Below are 23,651 nucleotides of genomic sequence, written 5' to 3'. Positions count from 1 at the left end.
ATACAAGAAAACACACCTCAATCTCAAAGACAGACATCACCTTAGAGTAAAGGGTTGAGAAAAAAATGCCAATCAAATGGACCTAAGAAACAAGCTGGTGTAGCTATCCTAATAGCTAATAAAATAGACTTCACACTAAACTCAATCAAAAGAGACCAAGAACATTTCATATTAGTCAAAGGAAAAAATCCATCAAGAGGAATCTTCAGTACTGAACATCTATGGCCCAAATACAATGAAGGGCACGCACATAGGTAAAAGAAACACTTCTAAATTTAAATCATACATTAAACCCCACACACTAATAGTGGGAGACTTCAACACTCCATTGTCATCACTGGACAGGTCAGTCAGACAAAAAATTAACAGAGAAATAAGGGAACAGATGTTATGACACAAATGGACTTAACAGACATCCAAACATAAATGAATATTCCATCCAAACATAAATGAACATACCTTCTTCTCAGCACCTCATGGAACCTTCTCAAAAATTGACCACATACTCACTAACAAAACAAACCTCAACAAATATAAAAAAAAATTGGAATAACCCAATATACCATGGTTTATCAAATCACCATGGTTTAAAACTAGAAGTCAACAGCAATACTAATTCCAGAAAACCCACAAACACATGGAAATTAAACAATGCTTACCTGAGGCATCAATGGGTCAAGGAAGAAATAAAGATAGAAATTAAACATTTCCTAAAATTCAATGAAAATGACCACACAACATACCCAAATTTATGGGACACAATGAAAGCAGTGTTAAGAGCAAAGTTCATAGCACTAAATGCCTACATAAAGAAGCTGGAAAAATCCAAGACTAGTGAATTAACAGAACATTTGAAAAGTTTAGAACAAAAAGAAACAAACTCATCCAAGAGAACTAGATGGCAGGAAATAATCAAATTGAGAGCTGAAATCAACAAAATAGAAACAAAGAAAACAATACAAAGAATCAATGAGAGAAAGAGTTGGATCTTCGAGAAAAATGACAAAATAGACAAACCTTTATCCAAATTAACCAAAAGGCAGAGAGAGAAAATCCAAATTTACAAAAGGAGAAATGAAAATGGGAACATAACAACAGGCACGGAGGAAATGCAGAGAACCATCAGATCATATTTGAAAATCTGTACTCCACACAATTGGAAAACTTAAAAGAAATGGACAACTTTCTGGATAAATATCACTTAACAAAATTAAATCAATTCCAGATGAGCAAATTAAAACAGACCTATAACAGCTGAAGAAATAGAAACAAGTCATCAAAAGTCTCCCACCAATAAAAGTCCAGGACCAGATGGTTTCAGCTCAGAATTCTACAAGATTTTCAACAAAAAACTAATTCCAATGCTCCTCAAATTGTTCCACACAATAGAAACAGAAGGAACATTGCCAAACTCTTTTTATGGGGCTACAATTACCCTGATACCCAAACCACAGAAAGGCATTACTAAGAAAAAGAATTACAGACCAATCTCACTCATGAACACTGATGTAAAAATACTAAATAAAATACTGGCAAATCGAATCCAAGAACACATCAGAAAAATCATCCGTCATGATCACATTGGCTTCATCCCTGAGATGCAGGATGGTTCAACATACAAAAATCTGTCAACATAATCCACCAAATAAACAAACTGAAAAATGAAAACCACATGATCATCTCATTAGATGCCAAAAAAGCTTTCGACAAAACACAACACCCCTTCATGATAAAGGTCTTGGAGACAGCAGGGATACAAGGAACATACCTAAACATAATAAAGGCAAGCAAACAGCCAACATCAAATTAAATGGAGAGAAACTCACAGTGATCCCACTGAAATCAGGAACAAGATAAAGTTGTCCACTCTCTCCATATTTATTCATATAGTTCTTGAGGTCCTAGCTAGAGCAATAAAACAACAAAAGGAGATCAAGGGGACACAAATAGAAAAAGAAGTCACACTGTCACTGTTTGCTGATGATATGAGAGTTTACTTAAGAGACCCCAAAAATTCTACCAAGGAACTTCTACAACTCATAAACACTTTCAGTAATGTAGCAAGTTACAAGATTAACTCAAAAAAAATCAGTAGCCCTCCTGTATACAAATGATAAACGGGGTGAGAAAGAAAACAAAGAAACATCACCCTTCACAATAGCCACAAATAGCATAAAATATCTCAGAGTAACTCTAACCAAGTAAGTAGAAGACTTGTATGACAAGTACTTTAAATTTTTGAAGAGAGAAATTGAAGAAGACACCAGAGAGATCTCCCATGCTCTCGGGTAGTCAGAATTAACACAGTAAAAATGGGAATCTTATCAAAAGCAATCTACAGATTCAATGCAATACCCATCAAAATCCCAGCAAAATTCTTCACAGACCTCGAAAGAATGGTACCCAACATCATATGGAAGTGCAAAAAACCCAAAACAATCCTGTAATAAAAGAACTTCTGGAGGCATCACAATCCCTGACTTCAAACGCTACTACAGAACTACAGTACTGAAAACAGCCTGGTATTGGCATAAGAACAGAAAAGAGGAGCAATGGAACCGAATCAAAGACCAGGATATTAATCCAGACACCTTTGAACACCTGATTTTTGACAAAGAAGCAAAAAAAAAATCAAATGGAAAAAAGAAAGCATACTTAACAAATGGTGCTGGCATAACTGGATATCAACATGTAGAAGAATGAAAATAGACCCATATCTATCACCATGCACAAAACTCAAGTCCAAATGGATCAAAAACCTCAACATAAAGCCAGCCACACTCAATCTTATAGAAGAGAAAATGGGAAGTACACTTGAACACATTGGCACAGGAGACCACTTCCTAGATATAACCCCAGCAACACAGACACTGAGAGAAACAATTAATAAATGGGACCTCCTAAAACTGAAAAACTTCTGTAAAGAAAAGGACATGGTCAACAAGACAAAACGACAGCCTACAGAATGGGAAAAGATCTTAACTAACCCCACATCAGATAGAGGTCTGATCTCCAAAATATACAAAGAACTCAAAAAATTGGCCATCAAAAGAACAAATAATCCAATAAAAAAATGGAGTACAGGCCTAAGCAGAGAACTCTAAACAGAGGAATCTAAAATGGCTGAAAGACACTTAAGGAAATGTTCAACATCCTTAGTCATCAGAGAAATGCAAATCAAAACAACTTTGAGACTGCATCTTAAACTGGTAAGAATGGCCAAGATCAAAAACACTGATGACAATTTATGCTGGAGAGGTTGTAGGGTAAAGGGAACACTTCTGCATTGCTGGTGGGTGATGGAGGAGGGTCATATTTCTATTGGTTAATAAAGAAACTGCCTTGGCCCTTTTGATAGGAAAGCAGCTTAGACAGGCGGAGTAGACAGAACAGAATGCTGGGAGAAAGAAAGCCGAGTCAGGTAGTCGCCATGATTCTCCCACCCGACAGAGAAGCAGGTTAAGATCTTACCGGTAAGCTACCACTTTGTGGTGGCACACAGATTATTAGAAATGGGTTAATCTAGATGTGAGAATTAGCCAATAAGAGGCTAGAACTAATGGGCCAGGCAGTAGAGGCACCAAAACCACAGAGAAACCCTGTCTCGAAAAAAAAAAAAAAAGAATACAGTTTCCATGTAATTATTTTGGGGAATAAGCTAACCAGGTGGCCTGGAGCTGGGTGGCAGGAACTCAGCCCACCGCTCCTTACAACAGGTGGAAATGCAAGCTGCTACAGCCCCTTTGTATGTCAGTGTGGCAATTTCTCAGAAAATTAGGAAACAACCTTCCTCAAGACCCAGCAACAACACTTTTTGGTATATATCCAAAGTGGTGTAGGAGGGTCTTCTTTCTATGTGTTGCTTTCATTGGTTAAATAAAGAAGCAGCCTTGGCCTTTTGGTAGGGCAGCCCTTAGGTGGGTGGAGTAGACAGAACAGAATTCTGGGAGAAGGAAGACAGGCAGAGTGCAGCCCACCATGAAGCTGCCAGGTCAGACATGCTGAATCCTTCCCGGTAAGCTATGGCCTCGTGGTGACATACAGATTATTAGAAATTGGTTGAATCAAGATGTGAGAGTTAGCCAATAAGAGGCTAGAGCTAATGGGCCAGGCAGCAATTTAATTAATACAGATCTCCATGTGATTATTTCAGGCATAAGCTAGCCGGGTGGCCAGGACAACAAGCAGCCCGCCAGCCTGGGTGTAAACCAGTTGGGCAGCGGGATGCAGCCCACCACTCCATCTACAACACAAACCACAAGGACATGTGCTCAACTATGTTCATAGCAGCATTGTTTGTCATAGCCAGAACCTGGAAACAACCTAAATGACCCTTGACCAAAGACTGCATAAGGAAAATGTGATACATTTACACAGTGGAGTATTACACAGCAGAAAAAATAATATCTTGAAATTTGCAGGCAAATGGATGGAGCTAGGAAACATCATTTTGAGTGAGGTAACCCAGACACAGAAAGACTATTATCATATGTACTCACTCATACATGGTTTTTAAACATAAAGCAAAGAAAGCTGGCCTACAAATCACAATCCCAGAGAACCTAGAAAACAATGAAGACTCTAATAGAGATATACATGGATCTAATCTATATGAGAAGTAGAAAAAGACAAGATCTCCTGTGTAAACTAGGAGCGTGGGGACCTTGGGAGAGGGTTGAAAGGGTGGGGTGAAGCATGGAGGGGAGCAAAGAAAAAATGAAGAGTTCAATAAAAATCAATTTAAAAAATGCTGAGCTAAAAAAAAAAATAAAACCTATCTACCTGAACAAAGATCCAAAGGGAAAATAGAAAATTTAAGAGGTAGAATTTCAGATATTTTTACTGTTTTATTAAATATTACTTTTTTGGTTTGGGTTTTTTTTTCAAGACAGGATTTCTCTGTGTAGCTTTGGTGCCTGTCCTAGAAGTAGCTCTTGTAGACCAGACTGGCCACGAACTCACAGAGATCTGCCTGCCTCTGGCTCCTTAGTACTGGGATTAAAGGCATGCACTACCACTGCCCAGCTTATTAAATATTATTTTATAAAATTAAATAGGCAGAATGTACTAAGGATAAAATACATAAGATATATTTTCATCTGTTACATATCTTACTTTAGAATCTGAAAAAGTATGCATTTTTTAATTTTACTATATTATTATTTTTTCTGTGCCCGTGCATGTGTGCATGCATGCGTGTGCATGTGTGCATGTGTCTGTGTGTGTGTATGTGTGTGTACACACAGTGCATATGTGGAGGGCAGAGACAACTTGCATGAATGGATTTTTTCCTTCCACCTAGGGATCAAACAAGTCATCTGCCATCTCACCAAACTTCATATTTATTTTTGAAAAATCTACAACTTTAAGGGAATATCGAACAACATAATAAGACCTTTACTTAAAAAACAATTTGATATTGGTTTCCATTCCATTTCTAGCATCACTACTAAGAGACAGGCTCTCTTTGTTCTGTCACTAGTAGGGAACTTGATTAGAGCCCTATTAACCTGCATACGAGAGTATCAGGGGTTCCTTTTTTGTTAAGTGTATGTCAATGAGGTACAAACATCAGAAGATAGCTTCATTTGGTTCTTTAATTCTACTATGAGGTCCAGGGACTGAACTCAGGTTAGGTTATCAGGCTGACACCGCAAGCATTTCTACCCACTGTGTCATCTCAGCCACCCAATCAGGGGTTCTTAATCAGGATGACAGGGTGCATAAACCCCTTGAATCTACATTAGAAATTAACGTACATTCGTTTCTCTAAGGAAAGTACATGGATGACTTCTATTAGATTCTAAAAGAGACTATGTTGGTAAAGTTTAAAAACACTCCATAATCTTAATAATCAATTCAAAACAATGTTTCAATGGCTAAGAAAATGTTACTTATTCAACTTATTCTGAATGCATCCTCAGAATTTATCTTCTCAATCACAGTGACATTTCCACACTAAGACTTTCTGTTACCATTCCTTGTCATTTCTTGTCCCTGGAAGCCTCATTCTTATTTACAACTTTTATAACACTGCTGCTATTCTACCTTACTACTAAGGAATCGTCCTGACTTTCTCTAGGCCAAGGATTCTCAACCTGTGGGTTGTGACCCCTTAGGGAGTCACATACTAGATATCCTGCATATAAGATATTTAAAATGTGATTCCTAAAAGTAGCAAAATTACAGTTATGAAGTAGCAGTGAAAATAATTTTATGGTTGGGGGTCACCACAACATGAGGAACTGTATTAAAGGGTTGCAGTATTAGGAAGCTTAAGAACCACTGTTCTAGTCAGAACAGAGATTTCCACAGAGAATATCCTGAGACTTTATCTTCTAGGCCTGGAGATGCAGGAAGCTGAGTAAACCCCTTTCTTCAAATGGTAACTAAGTAACTTTTACTTTTACTCTAGTTCCTTCCCAGGGAGAAATAATAAGCTCATCACCAGTCTCCATTTTCCTACTGGTCTTGGCTCTATCGAGTCCCGAGGAGATACAGAATATGAAATTATCCTATTTTAAGCTCACATGATGCTAGGCATAGTAACACACACCTGTAATCCCTTAATTTATGAGGCTGAAGGAAGAAGACCTTAAATTCAAGGACTATAAGACCTTGTCTCAAAAAAATTATGTGAATAAGCATTTGGTCTATTTTGCTCCTACAGTACACTAGGCCCACAAGGAGAAGGACAGTATCCTCATCAATATCTAGAAATCAAGTCCCTTACCTTACCTGTATTTTCTGTACCATGAAACCTGCTTACTACTTCTTCAAAACCCTTTAATAGGACTGCCAAGATGGCTAAGTGGGTGCTTGCTACCAAGCCTGATACCTGAGTTAGATGCCCGGGACCCACAGAGTCAAAGAAGAAAAACAACTCCTGCAAGCTATCCTCTAACCTATACACACACACACACACACACACACACACACACACACACACATTGTAAACACACACATGTATGTATGCAAACACAGAAATAAATGTAATAAAAAATGTTTAATAGGACAATATCATTCCTTAGTTTATTGTTGCAGTGTTCCATTAAGAGTCTTATTGAAATCAAAACAGACTATACTCAATTTAGTTTACATTTTCAGAAAGGGTCTCATATAGCCCAGGCTAGCCTTGAACCCTGGTCATTCTTGCCTCCACATCCTAAGTGCTGGTATTAGATAAATAGCACCACTCCTGCTCTACATGTACTCTTAGAGAATCCATCACTCTCATAGAAAGAGCTATATCTAATTATTGTATATTGTTTAATGATGATTTATATATTATTTATATATCCCTAACAGAGTTAAGACTAGAATCTAACTCTTGTAACCCATATTTTACCTATGTTATTTTACTAAATTAGCTCACAAAGTGAGTTGTACTATTGAATGATACAAAGTCATTTCTATCTTTAGAATACCTATTTAGAGCTGGAGTGGATGAGGGTTAAGAACTCCTAGTGCTCTACCAGAGGACACCTCTGGCTTCTAAGGGCTCCTGGACTCACATGCACATATGCTACCCACACAGACACTAGTAGACAGACACACCCACACCCACAAACAAATAATTTAAAATAATAAAAAGACATTTAACTTATGATTAATAACTATTTGTTATGCTTTTTAGAAGCTAGCATTGTATATACAATGTATGGATGTATTAAAACATGGAGGAGCATGGAAAACAATGGTGCTGAGGGTGATTTAGTATGTGGCCTGGAGACCACATTTGTGGTATTTTGGTAAAGAATATGGTTACTTTCTACCCTTGTTCAAAAAGTCTGCCCAAGGCTAAATTGAAGCATTTTGGATTAATTGTGCTGTCAGAGGAGATTTCAAAACAGTCTAGTGTTGATTGTGTAATGTGGTTATTACTGGCCAGTCTTATACAGATCTATAATGAACAGGAGCAAGTTAAGAAAGGTAAAACACAAAATGTACAGCTTGAGGAGAAAAGGGGCACCAAGAAGTGTAAAGAGATTAAAGACAGGCCTGGTGCTAAGTAGAATAAACAGAGTGGTGAACTCAGAGCATGATCCCACCCACCTAAGGTTTCAAGCTTGTGAAAGAAATTAAAGTGAAAAGGAATTAAATAAAAGCCTGGGGCCATCTTGGGTGGTGCACACCTTTAATCCCAGCTTTTGGGAGGCATCTCTCCACACCAATAGAAACCCTAAGAGAGCACATAAAGAACAAAAGCCAGCAAACATGTATAGCCACGCATGCATACGTATGTTTGTGCGGAATTAAAAGGCTGAGGCCACTGGGAAGTAAACAGGGCATAAAAACAGAGCCCTTGTGAATGTGATTATAAATGAGGCCACACACAGCTAGCTTCCTTGTCTCTTCTACTGGGTGAATAATATATAGCTGAAAGGTACCACCTAAGAGCCAGAGAATTGGCCTAGATATGACACTCTATCTGCTGGTACCCTGGTATGTGGAAAATAAATCCCTACTGTCTTGTCTGGCTCAGCAGGCACCTGTAGTCACATGCACATACCTTTACACACATACATACACATGCACATACACACATACATGCACACACACATGCATGCACAGTTAATATAACAGAAACAAATCTTTTTGAAAAAATTACAACATTTGCAACTAGACATAGAAACATTTGAGATGAAATGTTGCTCTTAAATGAAAAGACAATTAACTGGGAAGGGATTGGCAGAATTACAGCTCAGAAGCGAAACTGTAGGTAAGCTGATGTGCCTGAGAAAAACCAAAACTCTAAGAAGTAAGACAACCAGAAGGGGCCTCCCAGGAGTCAGGAAAAGTCTCAAACACTGACCTTTGCGATCATCTCTTCAAAAGAACTCAGTTTTGAGTATGTACAACAATTTCTGGCCGGGGTGTGGTGAAAACAATAGTATGATCCGCCAGCAACTACTGTGGGTAACTGGGCAAGAGAGAAAGAGATCCCTGCCCAAACCATTATTGTCCCAGGATGACTGCAGGCATACAAATGACCATGTTTCCTGAGAAGCAAAGTAAGAAGGTTAACAGAGGAGTGGGCAATAATAAGGCAGAAACAGCACTAAAATAGCCTGCTAGTCTCTACACAAATAAGTGAATATAGGCTCCAAGAGGGAGAAGGCCAGTACACAGAATTGGTGTAAGCATTATCTAAAATGTTTAGCTTCCAAAAAAAAGCATGGTACATGATAAGAACCAGTAAAATATGACCTGGAAAAAATAGTCAAAAGGAAATGTCTATGGATATGAAGAGACATTATAAGATTTGAGAGAAAAAGCCTTCAAAACTATAGTTATAAATATGCTCCAAGATTAAAGTTAATTATACTTAATAAGTAAAGAAAGATGTCACGAAAATATATTGTAAGAGAATATCAATAAATCATTTTTTGCTTTGTTTGTTTGGTTGGTGTTTGGTTTTTCAAGACAGTGATTCTCTGTGTATCCCTGCTTGTCCTGGAACTTAATCTGTAGACCAGGCTGGCCTCAAACTCGGAGATTCAACCATCTCTATCTCCCAAGTACTAGGATTAAAGGTGTGTGCCACCATGCCCAACTAATAACCTATTTTTTAAAGGAAGAGAAATACTGGAGTAGAAAAGTACAATAACTAAAGAATTTATTAAAGGAGCTAAACAGTAGTATATTTAAACAGGAGAAGTTTTAGCAATTATAAAGACAGATGAACAGGATTATACAATCTGAGTAACAAAAAACAAGAATGATGCAAAACAGACAGAAATCCAGAAAAATATCAGTAATTATATATCACACCAATATATTATAGCAGAAAGTGGAAGAAAAACTATTTGATGAAAGGATAACTGATTAACTTCCAAAGTTCTTTAATGACCACAGCAATACACTCATTCAAGATGATTAGAAAGTAGAAAAACAAAAAAAGACCCTCAGACACCTATACTAAAAGTCAAAAATAAGGTGAAATTCTTCAAAGACTTCTTCCTAACAAAGAACCCCACACACACACAAAAAGAGGAAGCAGCAAACAATAAATTATCATATGCAAATATTCTTTTTTTAATATTTATTTGTTATATATACAATATTCTGTCTGTATGTCTGCAGGCCAGAAGAGGGCACCAGACCTCATTACAGATGGTTGTGAGCCACCATGTGGTTGCTGGGAATTGAACTCAGGACCTTTGGAAGAGCAGGCAATGCTCTTAACATTGAGCCATCTCTCCAGCCCGCAAATATTCTTAAAGAGGAAAAAAAAGCTATCAAGATACTATTCAAACCCTGAAGTAAAATAAAGATATTCCCATAGAGTAAAAACTAGGAGAACTGGTTAGTAAAAAACCATTCTCAAAAGAGCAACTGAGGGAAGTTCTCAGGACTGAAAAAAGGTGACCTCAATAATAATTCAGATTTATACACACAAAGACCAGAGCATCAGGAAAAGTAATTATATAATTATAAAACAAAGATAAATGCATACTTTTTCAGCTTCCATATTTAATTTGTTGTAAAAGGCAACTCTATAAAATTACTGGCATATTTATGTAATATACTGTTAAAATTTTAGCATATAAACAATGTGTTTGTACATGACATCACAAAGGAGAAGAGTGAGAGTACTGCTCTACTGGGATTGACTCCAGATAGTAAGTCAAATACACAAGAACAAGGGATGAGAGATAGCTATTTCCTGGGACTGTGCCAGCCTCACAGGTCAGAGAAGCAGGTAAGCTAACTGCAGATCTTCACCAGCCACCCACCAACTAAGTAGCAGACCACATGCTGAAGCTCTTCTCATTTGCTGCCCCATTCCTGGTGGTTAAGCAGATCCTAGTAGAACACCCTGCTTTCTCCCCTCCAGTGGACCTTCTCAGCAGCCTTCAAATAGCCCATTCGCATTCCTAAGTGTCAGCTTACAACACCTAGAAACACTTTTTACCCCCAGTGGCCTCACCTATCAGGATCTCAAAAGAATTTTCTACCAGGCAGCAAACAGCAATTAAGAACCAGAGAGGCCAACAGAAACCAATGAAAACACGTACCCAAAAAGATCAGATATCAGCACCTAGAATCAAAATCTCCCGAAACCTAGATACAAAATGAGTAACAGAGAAGACAACAAACATGTCTTCACTAGAGCCCAGAAACCCTACCAAAGTAGACCCTGAGTATTACAACACAGCAGATGTTCATGACAATGACCTTAAAATTGCCTTTATTAATATGCCGGAGATCCTTAAAGAGAAAATGAAAAAAATCCCTTAGAGAAATCTATAAAAACACAAACAGTGGGGGGAATGAATAAAACAGTTCACGACCTGAAAATGCAACTAGAATCAATAAAGGAAACCCAAAGTGAAAGAAATCTAGAAATGAAATATTTAAAAACTTGAACAGAAATCTCAGAGACAAGCCTCATCAACAGAATACAAGATACAAAAGAGAGAATCTCAAGCACTGAAGATATGACATAAAAATGGATATATCAGTCAAGGAAAATGTTAAATTTAAAAAATCCCTGACACAAGGCAGCTAGGACACTATGAAAAGATAAAAGCTAATAGGAATAGAGGAAGAAGAGAAATCCAGGTACAGAAAATATTTTCAATATCATAGAAGAATAAAATCACTCTACTTTGTTTTTAAGACCAGTAGCACATGGTTTTACCTTAGGTCTCTGGGCTACCTACTGATTCTTAGTTCTTGGTAAATCCAAGCAGTACTGGGTATGGGTTCCATTTCGTTGAATAGGCCTTAGGTCAAACCAAACTTTGGTTGGTTACTCCCACAGCTTTGTGACACCATTGCCCTAGCATAGTATTTTGCTGGTAAGATAGCATTGTAGATCAAAGATTTTGTGGTTGGGTTAGTGTGTATGTTTTCCTTTTGGCAGCATGCAGAGTGCCTTCCCATATAAGAAACAAGAACATAAGGGTAAAGGTTCTATGTAGGTACCAGCTCTACTCTCCATATTCAATGGTGTTGTCTTCATTAGTGGAGCCAAGTTTATAGAAAGCAGTCTTGGCAAGAGCATGGGTTGTCTGGGATTTTCCTGAGATCCCTTTGGCCAACAATTCAATTGGATGTATCCCAGTACCGGTACTGGAAGCTTCTTTAGTGACAAGAGATGGCCAATTGGGACTCTGTCTCCCCCATTACTTAGAGATTTCATTAGTTATTATCACCTTCATATTTTTTGGGAAGTTTCCACTGCACTAGATTTCCATACCACCCCTTAAATGCCCTTCAATTCTAGCTGTCTATTCTTCTCATCCCCACTTCCCTCACCCTCCACACCTGGTCCTCCTGTTCCTATCCCACACCTCCCTGCTTGCCCACAGTCCACCCATAAAATCTACTTCATTTCTCCCTACCAGGGAGATCCATATGCCCCCCAGTCCCTTTCCTCTATACTTGATGATGTACTCATAGATTAGCGCCTTATTCAGTCATCATCAGAAAAGCTTTCTCCGGCAGCAGATGGGAACAAATAGACACCCACAGAGAGAGAGAGAGACAGAGAGACAGAGAGACAGAGACAGAGAGAGAGCTCTAAATGGATGTCTCCATCCAATCCCTCCACTCAGAACTCAGGAAACCCCACAGAAGAAAAGACAGAAAGAGTATAAGAACCAGAGGAAGTCCCTCTACACTGACTAAACCAAGCTCATATAAAGTCACAGATACTGAAGTAGCAAGCACAGGGCTTATATGTCTCTGTACCAGGTAGTCGGTGTATATATTACAGTTTTCAGTATTTTTATGGGACTCCTGAGTGTGAGAATAAGTGGGTCTCTGATACTTGTACCTTCTCTTGGGCTCATTTCCTTCTTCTGGTTTGCCTTATCCAGCTTCTATGTGATAGTTTTTGTTATTTTATTTTGTTACATTTTACTATCTCTCAGAAGCCTAGTTCTTTTCTAATAAGAGACAGAAAGGGAATCGATTCAGATCAGAGGGGAGATGGGAAAGAACTGTGAGGAGTATTGGGAAGAGAAACTATAATCAGAATACATGAGAAAAGAATCTATTTTCAATAAAAGGGAAAAATAATTTAAAACAAAAAACAAAAAATTCCCTAACCTAAAGAAGGGGATGCCTATCAATAAATAAGGATCATAGAGAACACCAAATAGACTGAACCAGAACAGAAAGTCCCCTCAACACACAATAATTAAAACACTAATTGCACAGAACAAAGAAAGAGTATTAAAAGCTACAAGGGGAAAAGACCAAGCAGCATGTAAAGGCAGAGCTACTAGAATAATACCTGACTTAAAAATGGAGACTCTAAAAGCCAGATGGACTTGGACAGATGTTCCACAGACTCTAAAAGACTTCAGATGCCAGCCCAGGCTACTAAACCCAGCAAAATATTCAATCAAAATAGAGAAAATGAAGACATTCCATGACAAAATCAAATTTAAGTAATATCTATCTACAAATCCAGCCCTACAAAAGGTCACAGAAGGAAAACTTCAACCCAAAAAGGTTAACCACACCCCCCAAAAATAACTCACAAGGAATAATTCCAAATCATCAAATCAAATAAAGGGAAATAGACACACACCACCACAACAACAACAGCAAAATAACAGGAATCAACAAACACCACTCATCTGTATCTCTCAACATCAGTGGTCTCAATTCCCTAATAAAAAGACACAGACTAACAGAATGGATGGGAAAACAGGATCCATCCTTCTACTACATCCAAGAAACACACCTCAACATCAAGAACAGACATCACTTCACGGTAAAAGAATGGAAGAAGATATTCCCAAGCAAACAGATACAAAAAGCAAGCTATTTTAATAGCTAGTGTTGGCATAGCTATTTTAATCTAACAAAACAGACTTCAAACAAAAACTAATCTGAAAAAAATCTTACTCAGAGGCAAATAATACCCAAAAGACATTGAAATTTTTAACATCTATGCCCCAAACACAAGGACACCAACATTTGTAAAGGAAATATTACTAAAGCTTAAATTACACAACAACCCTCACACATTGCTAGTGGGAGACTCCAATAACCCACTCTTGCCAATGGACAGGTCATCGAGACAAAAACTAAACAGAGAAATGCTGGAGCTAACTGAACTTACAAAATAAGTGGACCTAACAGATATCTATAGAACATTTTATACAAACACAAAAATTTATCTTCTCAGCACCACACAGAACTTTCTTCAAAAATGATCACATGCTCAGACACAAAACACATCTCAACAAATACATAAAAATTGAAATAACCTCCTACATCCTATCTGACCACCATGGATTAAAGCTGGGCATCAACAACAACAGAAACAACAGAAAGTTGAAAAACTCTTGGTAACTGAACAACTCACTATTAAGTAAAAAAATAGGTCAAGACAGCAATTAAGAAAATTGAAGACTTTCTAGAATTCAGTGAAAACAAAAACAGAACTTACCCAATGAAGGCAGTTCTAAAAGGCAAATTCATAACACTAACTGCCTACATGAAAAATTTGGAGAGATTTCATACTAGTAACTTAATGGCACAGCTGAAAGACTTATAACAAAAAGAAATTACGCACAAAAGGAACAGATGGCAAGAAACACTCAAACTATGGGGCTGGAGAGATAGGTAGTGGTTAAGAGCACTGGCTGCTCTTCCAGAGAACCTGGGTTCAATTCCCAGCAACCACATGGTGGCTCAGAACTCCAGTTATAGGGGATCTGCCATCCTCACACTGACGTGCACACAAACACCAATGCACATAAAAATAAATAAACAAATCATTTTAAAAAGAAAAAAAATAACAAAACACAGGACTGAAATAAAAATCGAAACATAACAAAAAAAAACACTATACAAAGAATCAATGAAATGAAGAGCTGGTTCTTTGAATCAGTAATATTAACAAACCCTTATCCAAATTAACAAAACTAGAAAAGAAAAGGGGACATGACAAAAGATATCCAAGAAATCCAAAGGATCATACTTTAAAAACCTCTACTCCACAAAATGAAAACTCTAAAAGAAATGAGTGATTTTCTTGATAGGTACCACTTACAAAAGCAAAATCAAGAACAGATAAGCAATTTTAAAAGGCCTATCATCCCTAGGAAAAATAGAAGCAATAATTGAAAATCTCCTAACCAAAACTAAAGTTCAGCATCAAAGGGTTTTAGCACAGAATTCTACCCTCAAATTATTCCACAAGATAGAAACAAAAGGAAGACTGCCCAATTCACTTTATAAGGCCGCAGTTACCCTGATACTCAAGATAAAGACTAAATAAAGGAAGAAAATTACAGACCAATTTCTCTTATGAACATACATGCAAAAATTCTCAATAAAATATTTGCACACCAAATTCAAGAACATATCAAAAAGAAAAACCACTATGAACAAGTGGACTTCATCCCAGAGATGCAGGAATAGTTTAACATAAGCAAATCAATAAATGTAATTTACCACATAAATAACCTGAAAGACAAAAAAAACACATAATCATATCATATACAGAAAAGGCCTTTGACAATACCAACACCCCTTCATGATAAAAATTCTCACACACTTACTGATACAAGGGACATACCTCAACAAAATTAAAGCAGTTTATAGCAAGCCATAGCCAACACCAACTTCAACAGAGAGAAACTCAAAGCAATTGCACTAAAATCAAGAAGTAGACAAAGTTGTAGACTCTTTCCATATCTGCTGAATATATGATAAGTAAGGTTATATAACAAAAGGTATAGATATATCTTGGTCCTCCCTTCTTCTCTCTTTTCTCAAGGACATAAAACTAGGGGCTGAATGGAGCTGTGCTACAGTTTGTAAGAGTATTTGATTATCATGTGCAAAACCCTGATCTGGATACCCAGAACTGAATAACCTAGGCGTGGTGACACACGTCAGAGGAAGGATCAGAAGTTCAAGGTCATCCTTGAATTACACAGTGAGTTTGAGGACAGCCTGGGCTACATAAAACCCTCTTTCACAAAAACCTAAAACATAAAAACTATATAAATTAATAATTATGATAAAACATCATTACAAATACAACTCTTAAAAATATATAAAATAAAACAGAGAAGGGTTGAAGGAACCCAAAGTATACATGGGTAATATCTCTGTATCTTACTAAAATAAACATAAAATTCTTTAGAAAAACAAAACATGTAGGTAAATCTTTGTGATCTAAGATTAGGTAACAGACTCCTAGACACAGCGCCAAAAGTATAATCAAGAAAAACAATTTTTAAATTTTCCATCACAGAATCAAAAGATTTTGGGGGGGAGGGTTATGCTGGGAATGAACCCCAGAGCCTTGCATACACCAACATGTGAAAATTTAAAACTTTCATACTTGATAGAACACTATCCATAAGCTAAAAAGAAGGGCCATACAATAAGAAAAAATATTTGTAAACATTCTGTATAAGGGAAGGGACTTGTATCTAGAATATATATTTTAAAACTTACAAATAAATAATAACAAATAAAAACATCAGCAGGAGGTACAGCTCAATTGTGGTGGTTTGAATGAAAATGGCCCATAGGGAGTGGCACTATTAGAAGGTATGGCCTTGTTGGAGTATGTGTGGCCTTAGCAAAAGTGTGTCACTGGGGAGCAGCTTTGAGGTTTCAGAAGCTTAAGCCCTTAGCACCAAAAAGAAACCCAATAACCTTCAATAGACAAAGGACATAAATAAGTATATCTCCAAAGAAGATATATAGTCAATAAGCAAGTGAAAAAATACTCAATATCCTCATTCATAATGAGAATGCAAACCAAAATTAAGATATAATACCACTTCATATGCCCACTGGAATGGCTAGAGTTAAAAATCATTTAACAAATTTGGTGTGAACTGATAATTTAAAACATACAGACACTCTAAAAATTAGTATGAGGTCTGAAAGTGTGACTCAATGGTGTGCTTGCTCAATATGCATGAGGCCCTGGGTTAAATTCATAGAACTGCGGCACTGCTAGGGCATGGAAAAAGATTTTAAACCGTCTGTAGTGACTCAAGCCTGAAATCTCAATACTTAAGAAGCTGAGACAGGAAGATCTGTATTTCAAGGCAACCCTGAGCTACATAAGATCCTGTCTCCAATAACTAGAAAGAGCCAGTATGGTGGTGCACACCTTTAATCCCAGTACTCTGGAGGCCAAGGCAGTTGGATCTCTGTGAGTTCCAGGCCAGACTGGTCTATACATCAAATTCCAGGCCAGGCAGAGATACATAGTGAGACACTGTCCAAAATGAAAGAGGGGGTTGAAAGGTGGGCAGAGAAAGAGAAAGTGTGCCAGAGAGAAACAGAACACACCAATATGGCAATTCCTTAAGTTTGTGTACCTAAATGAAACAAAAAGTTAATCCCATGCAAAACTTATATATTAATATTCTAAGCACTAGTGAAATCAACCCAAAAAATCCTGGGGCTGTAGAGAAGGCTCAGCACACAAAGTGCCTGCCACACAAGCCTAGGGACCTGAGTTTAATCCCCAGAACCCACTTAACGGTGGAAGGAGAGAACTGATTCCACAAAACTTTCTCTGACCCATATATGTGCAACAACAATAAACAAAAATCTTGCACATCATGCTAGGTGTGGCAGTATGTGTCTTTAATTCTAGCACCTCCATGATGTCAAGGACACCATGATCTACACATCAAATTCTAGGCCAAAACTACTCAATAAGTCCATTTTAAAAAAATAACAAAGACAAAAAACCTTGTATATCCAAACAATAATTTGGTCACAATAAATAACGTGATATTTATATGTGCCAAAATATGAATAAACCATGAAAAATCAATGAAACAGTCAAAAGAGATCATATACTGACAGGTATGTTTGTGCATGCCTTGTAATTCCAGGAGGCAGAGAGAAAAAGAATCAGTTCAAAGATAGAGTAGGCTACATAAAGAGTTTAAGGTCAGCCAGCCTGGGTTACATAAGGTAATGTCACAAGGAAATAAAACATCAAACAATGAGATCACATATCACATAATTTCATTCATATTAAATGTCCAGAATAGACAAATATATAAAGAATACACATAAATTAGTGGTTGCTTAGGGATGGTTAGAAGGGAAAAGGTATAGAAAGAAGATAGCCAAAAAGTAGCAGATTTCTTTTTGAGGCAAAATTGAATGTGGCAATGGTGGTACATATCACTGAATATGTAAAATCCACTAATCTGTCCTTCTACATGGATGAATTATATGGTATATAAATTATCTCAAAAATATTTTAAGAAGCAAATGAACATAGGGTATTGGTAAATGTCAGGGTTAATACAAATAAGGACTCTTTATGCTAAAAGGTGCTGAGAAAGTACATGATACCTCAATTTCTACTATTTTAAATATTAATGAAATAAACCCCTATTTATACAAAATTTATGGACTGGGAATGTAGCTCAGTGGTATAATGCTTACCAACCTTGTGAAAGGCCCTGGGTTTGATCCTTTGCACTGCCAGGTGATTTATAAAATTATGTAGTACAATGGTTAGCTGTATAATGAACCATACAGTTTAAATAATACATAAAAATCCCCTGGTTTTAAGAATAATTTTTACACTTAAGATGTTTCCCACCATTAATAGTCTTCTGTTCATTATTAGTGGGTATCTGTACAAGTCAACATTTACTGTGTCCTTAGTGTCTACTAGGATCTTATTTCATAAGTCCCTGACACAAGCAATAAAGAAATGAACAGCCTTGAAGCTTTTCACTCAGCAACACTTCGTTTCCTCACTTGCAAAATTTGAAGGGATAGATATAACATTCTTGAAAACAGCATTGTTCAACAGAATTTTTATTTTATGCTCTCAGTAGGGACCAGCCACACTTGGTTATTGGATATCTGAAATGTGGCTAATACAACTGAAAAATTAATTTTTTAAAATTTTAATGGCCACATCAAACTAGTGACTATGGTTCTAGAGTATACTTCAGAAAAAATGCATCTTACAGTCCGTCCCAGTAATCACACACATGTGGGGTATGTGTATGTACATGCAAGCGAAAGTTCACAAAATAATTCCTACCTTAATATCCAAAAAGCACTAGTTTCAGCAGGGCGGTGGTGGCGCACGCCTTTAATCCCAGTACTTGGGAGGCAGAGGCAGGCGGATCTCTGTGAGTTCGAGACCAGCCTGGTCTACAGAGCTAGTTCCAGGACAGGCTCCAAAGCCACAGAGAAACCCTGTCTCGAAAAACCAAAAAAAAAAAAGCACTAGTTTCTTTTCTACATTATTTAATTTCATCTTTAAAAAGTGCTGATTTAACCACCAACATTTCATAACATAATAGTTAGACTTCTTTCAACTCTAAAGTATTATGTTGTACATTAATAACAAATATTTGGGATGACAGCTATATCAATTGCTATCACTTCTATACATGTACCAAATATCACATCACACTCCATAAATATATAAAACTGTCAATTTAAAATATTTTTAATTTTAATTCTTGTCACCTTTTGCCTGTCATCCCAACACGAAGTAGGCTGAAGCAGGAGGATCACAAATTCAAGGCCAAACTGGACTACAAAGCAAGATCTTATCTTTTAAAAAAAATCAATCCTTGAAGGTCTAACTATATCCTTCTTTTGGCCTCTATTATCTGAACAGTGTTTATAATTATAATGGTAGACATTAGATATCTGTTAACAAAGAATCAAAAATAAGCAAAATTGTTTTCCGAACAAAAATGACAATGTTAAGATTATACTGATGAACATGTGGTGGCAATTAAAATACTGTAAATATATGAGAAATAAATACATAAACTAAGTACAAGTACTACAGATGATTTTAAAAGACTATTCTAGAATGAGATAATGAAAGTCAATATTCCGAAGTACCATAACCACCGTCACACTCCTAAGGGAAAAATCTTCAGGCTTTCCAACGTTACCTGTACACAAAGAACATAACTGAATAGTCATAGCAAAGGATAATCAAGCTTATAGCTTAGAGAAGTATGCATTTTGGAGAAAAGATAAATATGACTTTTTTGCTTATCAGGGATCACGCCTGTCAGTGAGGGAGTTAGAGTACCAATTCAGTTTTTATTGATGGCGTACTGTCATCTTGAAGTGCACTCGAAATTGTTCCTTCTGATTTGATAAAATCTGAACCACAGGCAATTTAGCACCAAGTTCCGTGCCCAACTTTTGAAATTAGCCCCGTCTTTCTTACACTTAAAAAAAAAAAAAAAAAACTGCCCGCAAAACCCTATAAGACTGGGACTCCAGGTGCCCGGTGCCTGAAAACTCCGGGCTCTACGCGGTCCCCAAATGTTTTGTCTCTTTTCCTCGAATTACTAACCTTAACTTCCTACACTCGCTGCTACTCGACATTCGGCCTGACAATCTTTCTTCTAGGCGCTCTCTCTGCCCTAAGGTCACAAGGGCAACCCTTTCCCTACTAGGTCCCTTGCCCCTCATCCTACTCTTCCAAGCGCGTGGCAACACACCTGGTAGATTAGAGTGCTTCCTGACGCGCCGCTCTGCTGCGACCCCCATCGCGGGCCTGAGCCGCAGATGGAGACTAGAGGCCGGGTCAGAACAGCCAAATGTTTGTGTTTTTCGAAAGCGGCCGCCGCGGCTGCCCAGCGCCAAGAATGTGTCGCGAGCAGCGCCATCTTGAGCGAGTAAAGAGGAACCGAGAGCGGAGGATTGTGGGACATGAGCGGACTGAGCTCAGCGGCTTTCACTGCCTCCCCCCCCCCCCCCCCCCCCCCCTCCCCCCGCTGCTGTCTGACACCGGAAACAGCCTGTGTCTGAAGATGCCTACACTTAGGTGTAGCTTTTTTTCTTTTACCGCTGGGGCTGGGCTTTGTTGGGTTTTTTGTTTTGTTTTGTTTTGTTTTGTTTTTACACAGCCCAGGAAATCGAAATACTATTATTTTTCTTTTCTTAGCGTTTACCAGATAAAATACAGGATGCCCAGTTAAATGTTATTTGAGATAAATAACAAATTATTTATTGATATAATCATGCCCCAAGTATTTTTTTAGTAAATGTGACGACCCTATCTTGTTTGTCACTCTATTCATTTCTTGTCTCCAACCCAATGCCACCCTCCACTCCTTACATACCTCAATACCTCTCATTTTCAGTGTACATTGACATTTAGGGTAAAGTACAGACATAAAGACATAAGTTTCTCCCCGGAGGAGGCCTCATTAGTGAGAATCACCACCTTTCTCGTAAATGCTTTTATTTTTCTGATATGCATTTGGTCGTTTGTTACTGGGACAATTGGATGCTCAGAGTACACACATTTTTTGTTCCACTAATTTACCTCCTTGTAGCTCTTCCCTTTGATTTCTCCAGAGTCCCTAATTGAAAAGCTGGTAGATTAGCTGAAGGGTGATAAGCTAACATGTTATATAGTAAAGTGCATATTTAAAGGCACGTTTGTATTATTTTGGCAGCACTATAATCAAACCAGATGCCATGGAAATATTTTCAGGTTTCTGGGGAAAGTTTCCCAAATATATTTCTTGAAAAAGCTGAAGTCAAGAAGACAGTTACAATTTTATGAATGCATTCTCAACTCTCTCTCTCTCTCTCTCTCTCTCTCTCTCATTCTCTCTCTCACTCCCTTCCTCCCTCTCTCCCTGACACAGGGTCTCATTAAGAAGCCCTGGATACCCTGGAACTTGCTATGTAGACCAGGCTTACATTGAATTCCAGTGCCCACCTGCCATTGCCTCTGGGGTGCTGGAATTAAAGGCATGCATAACCAACACCCGGCTCATTTTCAGACTGTTTTACACAAGACAGGCAAGTAATTATGAATTAATTCTGTAAAGCTTTACAAACTAATGAGATAGGTCATGAAGAAAGACAAAAGATATGTTTGACTCATGCAGCTAGCTTTAGTTTGTTCTGAGATTCATATCGTATACCAGGTTTCTGGGGAAGAAAATAATTTCAGATTAAGAGATTGACCTCATGTAAAGAAAATGGCAATATTAAAAGCTAGAAAGCATAAGAAAATTTTCGGGCTCAGGAGTCCAGAATGTGTATGACAAAATAGTCGATGAAACACAGTGAACAGAAAGGCTTGATGGCAAAAGACCTCCCATTTCATTTAAAAAAAATTAATGCTGTATACTGCAGCTAGTGAATGGCTTAATCAGAAGAGTAAAATGATCAGACTTGTATCTCCATTAAACTACTCTGGCTTAAGTGGAAATGCTGGATTAGAAAAAAGTTCAAATTGAAGTTCTGAAGTTAATACAACAGCTTAATCATAAAATAAAGGCCTAGGCTTAACAGTACATGTAGCAATAAATCAGAAAGTTATGGTGCAGCCCATCAACCTCATCTTCAGATACTTGCAAAATAGGCCTCGGATTCAGGTCTGGCTGTAGGAGCAAGTGAATATACAGAGAGAAAATTGTATTATTTGGCTTTGATGAGTACATGAACCTTGTATTAGATGATGCAGAAGAGCTTCACTCTAAAAAAAAAGTCAAGGAAACAACTGTGTCTGATCATGCTGAAAGATAATATTATTCTATTCCAAAGTGTTTTCAACTAGAAAACACAAACACTCAAGAAGTTGAAGAGGAAATAGTGTTTTTTAAAGGTGTCCTCTGTTGGGAGCACAGCCTGAAACATTTATTCATATAAATGTTATGTTATTATCAGGTTACAATAAATGTGTGAGATTTAAAAAAAAGATTATTCAAGATATAGTAAGAAGGTGGGATGAACAAGGCTTAGTGATTAATTGGGTGTTTATAAATTATTGCCTAGTTGATTATAATGACCTCCTTTATTAATGACTGTGTTATCATTAAAAAGTATAATATCAGCATCCTTTCTGTGTTATTAGCAGTTTAATCAGAGACATCCTAGATTTTAGCAATGATTTCTGTAAGGACTGACTACTGCAGTTGACTCTGTCTACCCAGGTAAAGCATTGTTGAGTGATGCTATTACTTTTTTTAAATATCAGAACATACATAATAAATATTTTGTGAAAGTTCTAAGACATGATATGATGAAATTATATGTTGCATTTTATGTTTGTATAAATACAGAGTCCATTGCTGGATCTTAAGCAATTCTGGAAAATATTAAGAGTTTTCTATGGATGTCCTTATAAATTCCTAGTAGATAAAGAAGAATATGGAGATAAAATCCAAATTGAACCCATGACAATCTGGCTGTCAATCAGCTACTCTGTTCACTAAAAGGTTTTGCCTACACCGTACTAGACCTGGATGGAGGTGGGTGGTCCTTGGACTTCCCATAGGGCAGGGATCCCTGATTGCTCTTTGGGCTGACAAGGGAGGGGGACTTGGTTGGGGGAGGGGGAGGGAAATGGGAGGCGGTGGTGGGGAAGAGACAGAAATCTTTAATAAATAAAAAAAATATTTATTGGATTTGTTTTAAGTGTGAGTGTTTGGCCTGCATAGATATATTTGCTTGTTTGTGTGCCTCCATTAATATATTGTGTGTTTGGAGCCTTAAGGGGTCAGAAGGAGGGGTCACATCCCCTGAAAATGGAGCTATAAATGGTTATGAATCACCATCTTCATGCATGGGAATTGAACCCAAATCCTTTGCAAGAGCAACAAGTGCTCCTAACTGCTGAGACAGCTCTCCACATTCCCCCATTGCCTACTTCTTAAACATAAAACTAAATG

This window comes from Microtus oregoni, unplaced genomic scaffold (assembly GCF_018167655.1).
Source record: "Microtus oregoni isolate MIOR12 unplaced genomic scaffold, Mior012 000097F_ref0000449, whole genome shotgun sequence".
NCBI lineage: Eukaryota > Metazoa > Chordata > Mammalia > Rodentia > Cricetidae > Microtus > Microtus oregoni.
Note: the sequence above shows the minus strand (reverse complement) of the source record.